The sequence below is a fragment of the Nycticebus coucang genome, chromosome 6 (assembly GCF_027406575.1).
Source record: "Nycticebus coucang isolate mNycCou1 chromosome 6, mNycCou1.pri, whole genome shotgun sequence".
NCBI classification, from domain to species: Eukaryota; Metazoa; Chordata; class Mammalia; order Primates; family Lorisidae; genus Nycticebus; species Nycticebus coucang.
This window is the reverse complement of record NC_069785.1, coordinates 90,831,368-90,842,756: the sequence shown is the minus strand read 5'-3', so window position 1 is coordinate 90,842,756 and position 11,389 is coordinate 90,831,368. Positions and strand designations below refer to the sequence as shown.

Genomic DNA, 11,389 nt, shown 5'->3' with positions numbered 1-11,389 from the left:
CAAGGGATCCCATCGCAGGCTGGGCAAGGGATTTGAAGAGAAACTTCTCTGAAGAAGACAGGCGCACGGCCTTCAGACATATGAAAAAATGCTCATCATCTTTAATCATCAGAGAAATGCAAATCAAAACTACTTTGAGATATCATCTAACTCCAATGAGACTAGCCTATATCACAAAATCTCAAGACCAGAGATGTTGGCGTGGATGCGGAGAAAAGGGAACACTTCTGCACTGCTGGTGGGAATGCAAATTAATACATTCCTTTTGGAGGGATATATGGAGAACACTCAGAGATCTAAAAATAGATCTGCCATTCAATCCTGTAATTCCTCTGCTGGGCATATACCCAGAAGACCAAAAATCACAACATAACAAAGATATTTGTACCAGAATGTGTATTGCAGCCCAATTCATAATTGCTAAGTCATGGAAAAAGCCGAAGTGCCCATCGATCCACGAATGGATTAATAAATTGTGGTATATGTATACCATGGAATACTATGCAGCCTTAAAGAAAGATGGAGACTTTACCTCTTTCATGTTTACATGGATGGAGCTGGAACATATTCTTCTTAGTAAAGTATCCCAAGAATGGAAGAAAAAATATCCAATGTACACAGCCCTACTATGAAACTAATTTGGGACTCTCACATGAAAGCTATAACCCAACTACAACTTAACAATAGGGGGAAGTGGGAAAGGGGGGGGTGGGTAGAGGGAGGGGAATCGGTGGGATCACACCTGTGGTGCATATTACAGGGGTATTTGCGAAACTTGGTAAATGTAGAATATAAATGTTTTGGCACAGTAACTGAGATAACGCCGGAAAGGCTATGTTAACCACTGGGATAAAAATGTGTCAAATGGTTTATGAAGTGAGTGTATGATGCCCCATAATCATATCATTGTATACACTTATGATTTAATAAAAAAATTAAAAAAAAAAATAAAAAATAAAAAATTACTTCCTTTAGATAAATATTGAAAAAATAGAAAGGTTTGGTGACACGTGGAGAAACCCAGAATATGTCACGATATGGGAGTTACATTTTGTAGAAATCTCTTAGAGCCTAATCCAAGCGTCCTCAAACTTTTTAAACAGGGGGCCAATTCTCTGTCCCTCAGACCGTTGGAGGGCCGGACTATAGTTTAAAAAAAAAAAAACAACTATGAACAAATTCCTATGCACACTGCACATATCTTTTTTTGAAGTAAAAAACAAAATGGGAACAAATACAATTCACACTGCTTCATGTGGCCCATGGGCCGCAGTTTGAGGACGCCTGGTCTAATATCTAGTAATGCTCATTGTATGCAATTAGACTCCCAATTAATCCTCTAAACTAGATTATGTGTGCCAGGTACAAATTTATTCTAACAACAAAATTAACAGTCATGGGAGGAATAACAAGTCTAAAAACGAAAACCAGAGATCCATATCAATTTCCCCAGTGCTGAAATTGATGAACAAACCATAGTACAATCCTATTAAAGAAAACAGTGTGTAGTGACAGTTACCAAACTACAGCTACCTGCTACAAATTGGATAAATCGAAAAACCAAAATCTTGATGTAACAAAAACAGAAACAGTAGAATAAATGGAGTATGTTGTTTCAATAATTTTAAAGCATGCAAAACTGCACAACTGTACAGTCTAACATTGAGGGTTAGCAGTGCAGATGGTGAGAGATGAAGGTGAGCAAATGTGTGGTACAGGATGAGCCCCCTGAAAGCTGATGCCCTGGGCAGGAGGGCCATGGGCCAGGGAAGAGGCACACTCTGGACCTGAGAGATAAGGATATTTTATTTTTGAATGTGTGGAGAATACAGGTGTCTGACATGCTAGACCTGAGAGATAAGAACCACAGTGTCTGACAACCTGTTTTTTATAAATAAAATTTACATATTTCATAATTATTTTGTATTTATTAAATATGAAATCAAAATTAGCAACCCTATATTCAATGACTATAACCACAATAAACCACATAAACCAAAGTATGGTCCTGGCACACTGGTGTTCCCTCTCTGCTCCTGGTTCTGCTAATGCTACAAACAAGATTTTTTTTTTTTGAGTTATTAAAAGACTCTCTACTCCTGGGAATTGCCAGGCAAGGAGGGTCATGACTGGACCATATACTTCTTGTGTTAGAAGAGCAAAGGTGAAAAATTATAAACAAACATGAAAAAATATGCTTCAATCTTCATTAATTTTCCTACAGTCCCTGCAGCACAAAATATATCCTCACGATGTTTTATGTGTTTGCTTCTCAGTTTAATTGAAGACACCCAAGCAATGACAGAGGACGGCTGTCAGTGCTGACCTGTGACCTCTCCCACACCACCCTCCCTCTCACTGTCACTTCGGACTCTGGAGAAGCAAGGGAGACAGGAAAGAAGCAATTCATATTAACTAGGGAATCGTAGAAAGAAATACAGTTACTTAAAAGGAGAAACTAAAGAAAAAAAGGGCCGATTTCTTTTCCATCTGTTTCCACTGCAACCTTCTTAAAAAGTAGAAACAAAAGTGTGACAGCCCATAAGCATTAGAGCCATTATTATAATCACATGGGCAAAAACGTGCACTGCATTCACACTAGACAGTGCCAAAAAGATTGAATGAAGTGCAAAGAATCTCACTGGAAACAGAAAGACAGTGTAGGGAAAGCAGTGAACACGGGGGTCTCAGCAGAGCTTATTTGGCCTGGAGCACACACAGCCCCCCAGCAGGTGAGCTGGAGGAGCCCATCTCTGCCGCCCAGGGGAGCACACACCTTGCAGTGTGGGTGCAGAGCCGCACTTACCTGCCACCCACCTCCAGTTTATGACCAGCCTCAGGTGTGAAGTGCCGTGGGCGCGGCCGACCCAAACTGCTCGTTTCCTGCTTCTCACAGGATGGCAGTCGGCTCCCATCACCACCACCTCGCACACTGTTTAATATCAGTGTGTCATTGATAAGAAACCACTAAGAGAAAATCGGCTTAACTGCACAGAGTTCTTTATAAATATGAAACCAAATTTCTAAATTATAAGAATAATGATATTTCAACAGGAAAAAAATACTGTTTCAGAAAATAGCATCTGAAAACCAACACATCTGGATAAACTGCCTCTTCTGACTGTGCTTCATGGTCACCCCTCTATAAACACAAACACCAGGGAACTCGCCTGTGTGGAACCGAAAACTGCCAGAAAGGCGGGGGGAATGATGTTCTAAGTACATCCGACAGATAATAGCTAAAAACAAGATCAGAATTTACAGACCACACAATGTTCAGTGCATTGACTGGCCCACTGAAAACTAAGTGCCTAGGATAAATAAGTGACCGTTACACTCACAAAGAAGCGCAGGGCGTCTGGCATAATCATAATGTCTGTTTAACGGAACAGAGCTACCACCGCACAGAGTTACACTGGGCCGGAGGCCCGGGGACACTGCTGACACCTGGTCATGTCTGTTTAACGGAACAGAGCTACCACGGCACAGAGTTACACTGAGCCGGAGGCCCGGGGGCACTGCTGACACCTGGTCATGTCTGTTTAACGGAACAGAGCTACCACCACACAGAGTTGGAATTTAATCAAAATTTTTTTGGGTGGGTTTACTTTTGTGGTGGAGAATTATGCTGGTCTTTATGGAGGATAGGTCTAAGAATGTCCTGGAGAGCTGGTTTAGTTGTGGCAAATTTCTTCAACATGTGAATGTCGTTGAAGTATTTAATTTCTCCGTCATAAATGAAGCTCAGTTTAGCTGGGTACAGGATCCTGTGTTGAAAGTTATTTTGTTTTAGGAGATTAAAAATCGAAGACTATCCTCTTCTAGCTTGAAAGGTTTCAGCAGAGAGATCTGCAGTTATTCTGATATTTTTCCCCTTGTAGGTAATGGTTTTCTTTCGTCTGGCAGCTTTCTGAATTTTCTCCTTCATATTAACTTTAGTGAAATTGATTATGATGTGTCTGGGGGATGTCTTATTTGGGTTGAGTCATGCTGGAGTTCTGAAACTGTCTGCTATCTGAATTTCGGAATCTCTTGGCATGTCTGGAAAGTTCTCCTTCATAATCTCATGGAGAAGAGACTCTGTGCCATGTGAAGCCCCTTCATCACTTTTGGGAATCCCTATAAGACGAATATTGGTTTTCTTCAAATTATTCGAGAGCTCTCTGAGAGAGTGGTCTGTTTTTGCTCTCCATTTCTTTTCTTCTTTGAGGGTTTGGGAGCGTTTGAAAGCTTTGTCTTCAATGTCAGAAATCCTTTCTTCTGCTTGCTCCATTCTGTTACTGGAGGGATTCTACTGTGTTTCTCAGATCTTTGACGGATGTAACTTCTTGTCTCAATGTGTCAAAATCTTTGGTCATTTGGTCTTTGAATCTGTTTAATTCTTGAGATAACTTTTGGAATTCTAATCCGATCTTATTTGCTATCCAGATCCTGAATTCAATTTCTGACATCTCAGCTATTTGTTTGTGCATGGCGTCTTGTGCTGTTTCTGCCCCATTGATCCTTGGGGGAGTTGATCTACTCTGATTATTCCTATTGCCAGAGTTTTTCTGTTGATTTCGCCTCATGATTGTTTTTCACCATTGCCTCTGGCTGTCCTCAGAGTTGGGGAGGTGTCTCTCCAAGATTAGACCCCAGCGGGATCACTCTATTGTTGCTGGATCTTTGTAGGGAGTGACCCTGTGTAGTTCCTCTGGGGCTACTCTAGCTAGGGAGTTCTGGCTGTGGAAGCAGCTCTGGTTTGTGACACACCCGTATCCAGCAACGGGGCTGGGGGTGGTGCGCACGGTTCTGGGAGTGACAGGTGCCCAGTGACTTTGACACAGAGCCCAAGGCTCCAGCTGTCTCTGGCCAGGAGAAGAGCTTTGTGCAGAGGCAGGGAGGGCTCCAAAGGGCACACAGTTACCAGAGTTCCTGTCTAGATAAACGGGCTAGTGGAAGCTGGGAGGACACAGGAGGGAGGATGCAGGGTTGCGTGGCTCCCGCAGTTCCTGCTCAGGGAATACGGAGGCCCGGTGGGTGCAGGTCACCAGTTGGGGGTCACTGCACAGCTCTTAATGGAGGTCTGGGTGGCGCCAAGCCCAGGAGTTTGAGGTTGCTATGAGCTGTGATGTCACGGCACTCTACCCAGGGCAACAGCCCAAGGCTCCAGTGTGCCAAAACTGTCTCACTCTGCCCCTAAGGATTAAGGCTGTAAGGCAGCTCAGTGCCCACCTTTAGGCTGTTCAGTCTAGGTTACTTTGACCCCACCAATCCTCGCTCTGAGATCCTGAGGGTGGAGCTTGCCAGGGCAGTTCTTTCACAATGGCTTCCTGCGCCCAGCTCTGTGGCTCAGTGTGGGGCCCCAGACAATGCCCAAAGTTTTCCACACTCCTGTTCAAGCTCTCCCCAAGGCAGTTCAACTGAGTGCCAAGAACACCGAAACAGTTCACAGGTAAGGCCTTTCCGGTTTGCAGTCTCACTGCTTCTTGTACTTATGGTTGCCGGCGTGATTAGGTCGATCGAACACACGCAACCACTTGCCAGTTTTCCACTGTTTTTGTCCTCCTCTTGGGGTCCAGAAGTCCCTTGCTGGCTCCCTGTATCCTCAAAGGGATGATTATAGGCAGATCCCACCGGCCAGAGATGCCTGGAGTCTTGTCTCCCCAGACTCGCTGTTCCCAGTTGCAGGGAAGCTGTTACTTGGCCTCCATCTTTAATCTCTCCTGTATCACCTATTTTTATATGCATAGGCCCTCTGCCTGCTTTTTTGAGTTTAACAATACTTATTAAACATTTCCAAGTAAGTACCAAAAAAAAAAAAAAAGGCCCCACGCCTATAGCTCAGAGGCTAGGCACCAGCCACATACACTTGGGTTCGAACCAGGCCCAAGCCTACCAAACAACGATAACTACAACAACAACAACAAAAAAATAGCCGGGCATTGTTGTGGGCACCTTTAGTCCCAGCTACTTGGGAGGCTGAAGCAAGAGAATTGCTTAAGCCTAAGAGTTTGAGATTGCTGTGAACTATGACCTCAGCGCACTCAACTGAGGGCAAGATAGTGAGACTCTGTGTCCAAAAAAAAAAAAAAAAAAAAGAGTCAGTGGTGGTAGAAGGAGGAAAAAAAAGAGAAATTGTACCTCAGACACATAAGCCCACCAAATGCAGGTACATGCCCACACACACACATACTATAGGTGGAGGGGATGCAATTCAAAGAGGGCCCACAAGCCAGGCATGTTTCCCACCATGGCCTTACACTGCTTTCCAACCTCCCTCACTTCCTCTGGGCTCTCCAGGGCCTCTGGGAATGTCGCCCTGGTGTTTCTGTGATCTTCCTGGTACAGCAAAGCAAGTGGCTGAGTGGCCCAGAGTTGGGAAGTGGGTAGGGAACCGGAGGGGGAATCTGCAGCAAGAAGCCAAAATGACCCATGCCCCTTGACCACCTGTCATCTCACAGTGAGGAGATAACCCCAAGAGAAAAATCAGCACCAGCCACATAATTTGTACAAATCTATCTGTAGAAGTGCCATATTTTCATTGGAATAATAACAGTAAAGAGATTTTTTTAAAAGAAAAATAAGTATATCCCCAACTTGCAACCCTCCTGTCCCAGCAATAACGGCTTTCACTTGGGTGTGCAGATTTTAGGAAAGCTGATATTCGAGCACCTCAGGGAACACTGGTCAGGCTTTTTGGAGGGAGCCTTGGGTTCAACTCCTGGTTCAGCTATGAGACTTTGGGCAAGTCCCATCTCTGAGGCTTTTGCCCTCATGTTAGTTGGAGGCACATTCCCTATCCCATGAGGACTGGCGATGATGCTTGTAAAAAACCTGGCTTTATCTCAGTGCCTGTGACTCAAGCAGTTAAGGCGCTAGCCACATACACCTGAGCTGGTGGGTTCAAATCCAGCCCAGGCCTGCCAAACAACGATGGCTACAACCAAAAAAAAAAAAAAAAAAAAAAAAGCCAGGCATTGTGGCAGGTGCCTGTAGTCCCAGCTACTTGGGAGGCTGAGTCAGGACAATCACTTGAGCCCAGGAGTCGGAGGTTGCTGTGAGCTGTGATGCCACAGTACTCTACCCAGGGCAACAGCTTGAGGCTCTGTCTCAAAAAAAGAACAAACAAAAAACCTGGCTCTAGGCCTGGCACGTGGTAGATATTTGGCCAAGGAGCAGAAGCTGCCTCCTAAAAAGCTTCTTAGCATCCTGGCCTCAGTGCTGCCCCCCAACCCTGGGCTCCAGTCACTTTTCTGGAACTCCCTGGGCTCACATGTCTTTGTGAGTCCATGTTCCAGCACTGGTCATGCATCTGCCCTCACGCATTGGACTTCCTGATGATGGAGACAGGTGCCTCTCTCTCTTTCCTGGTGCTCTGGACTCACCCTACAAGGTGTACTCATAGGTTCACACCCAGTGAATCATTTGCAGCCCAGCTCAGCCCCCCCCCCAGGTGACCTATGCCCCCAGCACTGTCTTGGTGCCTCTCCCTGTCTGAGATCTCCCATGTCCCATGAGCTTCTGGGGATAGGATTAATGCTGACCCAGCTTGGCCTCCATCATCATGCCCATGAAATGCCAGGCACAGATTGTACAGCATCCTGCAGGCCTTCATCCAATAGCTCTTTATTAAGCACCCACCATGAGGGGTAAACAGGGTGACAAGCACAGTCCCTGCTTTCATGGAACTTTCTTTTTTTTTTTTTTTTCAGTTTTGGCTGGGGCTGGGCTTGAACCCACCACCCCTGGTATATGGGGCTGGCGCCCTACTCCTTGAGCCACAGGCGCTGCCCAGGAACTAACTTTCTTATGGTGGCAGGCTGAAACAATATGCCAACAAATATACAAATTCTGGTTAGAACAAGAGCTATGAGTAGAACTGATGCTAACACTGGGGACCAATAATCTTCTACTACACACAACAGGGATGAGCTTCACAGACATAAGCAGCCAGGCGTTAAAGTGCACACACTCGATGTTTCCATTTCCATGGACAAGACTACCAGGTGCTGGTAGAAATGAGTATAATGGGGCAGCACCTGTGGCTCAGTGAGTAGGGCGCCAGCCCTAAATACCGAGGGTGGCGGTTTTGAGCCCAGCCCCGGCCAAACTGCAACAAAAAAATAGTTGGGCATTGTGGCAGGCGCCAGTAGTCCCAGCTACTCAGGAGGCTGAGACAAGAGAATCACCTAAGCCCAAGAGCTGGAGGTTGCTATAAGCTGTGATGCCATGGCACTCTACCAAGGGCAACAAAGTGAGACTCTGTCTCTAAAAAAAAAAAGGAAAAAAAGAAATGAGTATAATGGTTACCCTTGGAGAATGGAGAGGGACTAAAGGGACATTAGATGAAACATGAGGGGCCCTCTGGGGATGCTGCTTGTGTTCTGTTTCTTCATGTAGGTCAAGTCATACATTTAAAATGTGAGCATGTATATTACATTAAAAAGATTTTTAAAAGTCCTAGGGTGGGCGGCGCCTGTGGCTCAGTGAGTAGGACGCTGACCCCATTTACTGAGGGTCGTGGGTTCGAACTTGGCCCTGGCCAAACTGCAACAAAAAAATAGTTGGATGTTGTGGCAGGTGCCTGTAGTCCCAACTACTTGGGAGGCTGATGCAAGAGAATCGCCTAAGAGTGCTGATGTCACAGCACTCTATATGCACCCTATGTGTTGAGGGTGACAAAGTGAGACTCTGTCTCTAAAAAAAATAAATAAATAAATGAAGGGGGGGAAAAAAGTCCTAGGGTGATGAGAGGAAAACTTTGGGCAGAGGTGGGAGTAGGGTTTGGTGATACAGGTAGAATGGTCAGGAGGACTTCCCGGAGGAGGTGGCATTTGATCTGAAATCTGAAGAGCAAGAGAAAAATCAGTCTTTGGAAAACCTGGAGGAAAACACTCCAAGGAAGTACAAAGCTCCAGAGAGAAGAAAAGACTTTGCCCACTGGAGGACGGCAGGGGCCAACATGGAGCCCGGCACAGGGCTGGGTGGGGTTAGAGACTTTTAGATGAGGTCAGAGAGGTGAGCAGGGGACAAGTCAGGCAGGGCCTTGTGGCCACATGAGGAGTAAGGATTTTATTCCAAGTGGGATAGGATGCCACTGGAGGGCTTCCATCAGGGGCTATGACCTGACTTACCTTCTGGCTGTTAATGGGAGAGTAGATCCCAGGCAGAAACACCAGCAAATTCTACACAAATGAAGATGAGGTACAAAAACTGAACTCTACAAACAGGAGAACAAGAAGGGGCCGTACAGATCATTTTACAGATGAGAAAACTGAGATCAGAGGGCAAATAACTTGATTTCACACAGCAAGTTAGAGACCAACACAAAGACTAGAACCCAGGCTACCTGGAACTTGGTGATACTTCCCATTAGAGAAAGAAAAATTCCCAGGCTCCCAGCCCTAGTGGAAGGAAACCCTGTGAAATTAAGAGCTAAGTTTGCAAACTCTATATCAGATTACCAGTTTAGCCAGCCTCTGGCCCAGTCTCTGCAGCTGGGTTATTTAGGTTAAGCTCCCCTTCTCGGAGCACTGGGCAGAGAATCTCACTTACTGCAGATTCCCTATCTCCTGGACAAGGGAAGCAGAGGCCTGGGAGTGACAGGGAGGCTGTAGCAGTGATAGTTGATGGAGGAAACATGCAGAAGGCCTTCCCCTGAGACCCCCCAGAAATCATCCAGTTAGCCACGTCAGTTTATCTAGAAACCTGCATTGTTCCTAGCATTGTTAGATTGACATATCCCCCTCTAATCATTGCAAATGAGTCATGGCTGGGGAAAAAGAGGCACCTGGAAGAATAGTAACTGTTTCCCTGCCTGCATTGATTAGATCTTTATCAGCTTCATGTTGTAGTGGATATGAACCATGCCAACCTCAAACTCAAAAGCTGCCAACTCTATGATACGTTCCCTTATATCATCTCCAGATTTTCCGAATTTGGCTTTTCCATCTACAGCTTTGTGGATTGATAAACACTCAATTCTTTTCTCATATTTTTCTCTCTTTACAAGGTGATGTACATAAATCTGAGGAATATGAATGTCTTCTGGAGCAAATGTGCCAATATCCACAATTTCTTCAACCTCTACCACTGTTGTTTCTGCAGCTTTGCACACTGGCAAATTGAAATTCCTCCTGCTTTTTTGAAAGTTACATTTCCTGCTCTGTCTGCCTTCCAGGCTTTCACCAACACAAAATCCCCTGTAATGCATCCTCCACAGGAAAGTACTGACCATTGAACTCCCCCACCTCTGATTGATTGGTAATCCTCCTCCTTGTTGTGTTGGTGTAAAATGCAGGAACCCCAGCCCCATCTACAGAAATTCTCTCTGCAAGTGCACCCTGAGGTGTCAGCTCTACTTCTAATTCATCAGGTTAAGTACTGTCATTCATATTCTGCATTTTCTCCCTCCTGGAGGAGACCATAAGTCTCATCTGCTTGGATTGAAGTAAAAGGCCAAAGTTGTCAACCCCCCCGCATCGTTGCTAACTGTAGATGGTCCTTTTACTCCAGTGAGATTCTCTGGAATTCCACACAGACCAAAACCATCAACCAGAACTGCTGCACCATCAGGTTTGTCATTTACAGCTTCCACTGAATCTGTATAAAATTTGGTATGGTGATGCGTACTGGTAGAAAAATAGCAAACATCCCTGGGACCAGGCACCCCAGAGGCGTGGGCAGAGGCACAGAGCCACGGCCCACAGGAGAGTTTGAAGGAGGACATCTGTGGGCTGGCTGCAGGAGGAGGCCACGGGCTGGAGCGCGTGTCTGAGTGTGTCAGTGTGTCTGGCCCAGGCCACCAAGTCACTGGGAAGGACAGGTCCGCCAGGGGCTTGACTCCACTTCAGCTCTGACTTGAGATCAATGACCTGAAGATTGGTTATCTTTTTACCTTCCGCCTGACCCAAAGCAGCCAGGGTTGCCATAGCACAGGTAGTAGCTGACATCTTAGAAGAGCAGTGAGCTGTTGAGGCAACAAGTGGAATGGAATATTATTTGACAATAAAAAAGAACAAAGTACATCTGATAAGTACTGCAGATGAACCCTGAAACCACTGTTAACTGAAAGTAGCCAGTCACAAAGGACCACATATTGTAGGATTCCATTCATACAAAATATTTAGAGTAGGCACATCCACAGAGACAGAACACATCTTTAGTGGGTGCTAGGGAATGGAGAGTTGTGGAGAGTGACTATTGATGAGCATGGGGTTTCTTTTTTTTTTTTTAATTTAATTAATTTATTTATTTTTGAGACAGAGTCTCACTATGTCACCCTCAGTAGAGTGCTGTGGTGTCACAGCTCATAGAAACCTCAAACTCTTGGGCTCAAGTGATTCTCTTGCCTCAACCTCCCAAGCAGCTGGGACTATAGGTGCCTGCCTCAATGCCTGGCTATTTT

General features: G+C 45.4%; 1 pseudogene; it reads right to left on the bottom strand.

The window, feature by feature from the left end:
- Window positions 1-9,450: 9,450 nt before the first annotated feature.
- LOC128588793 (succinyl-CoA:3-ketoacid coenzyme A transferase 1, mitochondrial-like) lies at window positions 9,451-10,711 on the bottom strand (annotated as a pseudogene).
- Window positions 10,712-11,389: the final 678 nt, after the last annotated feature.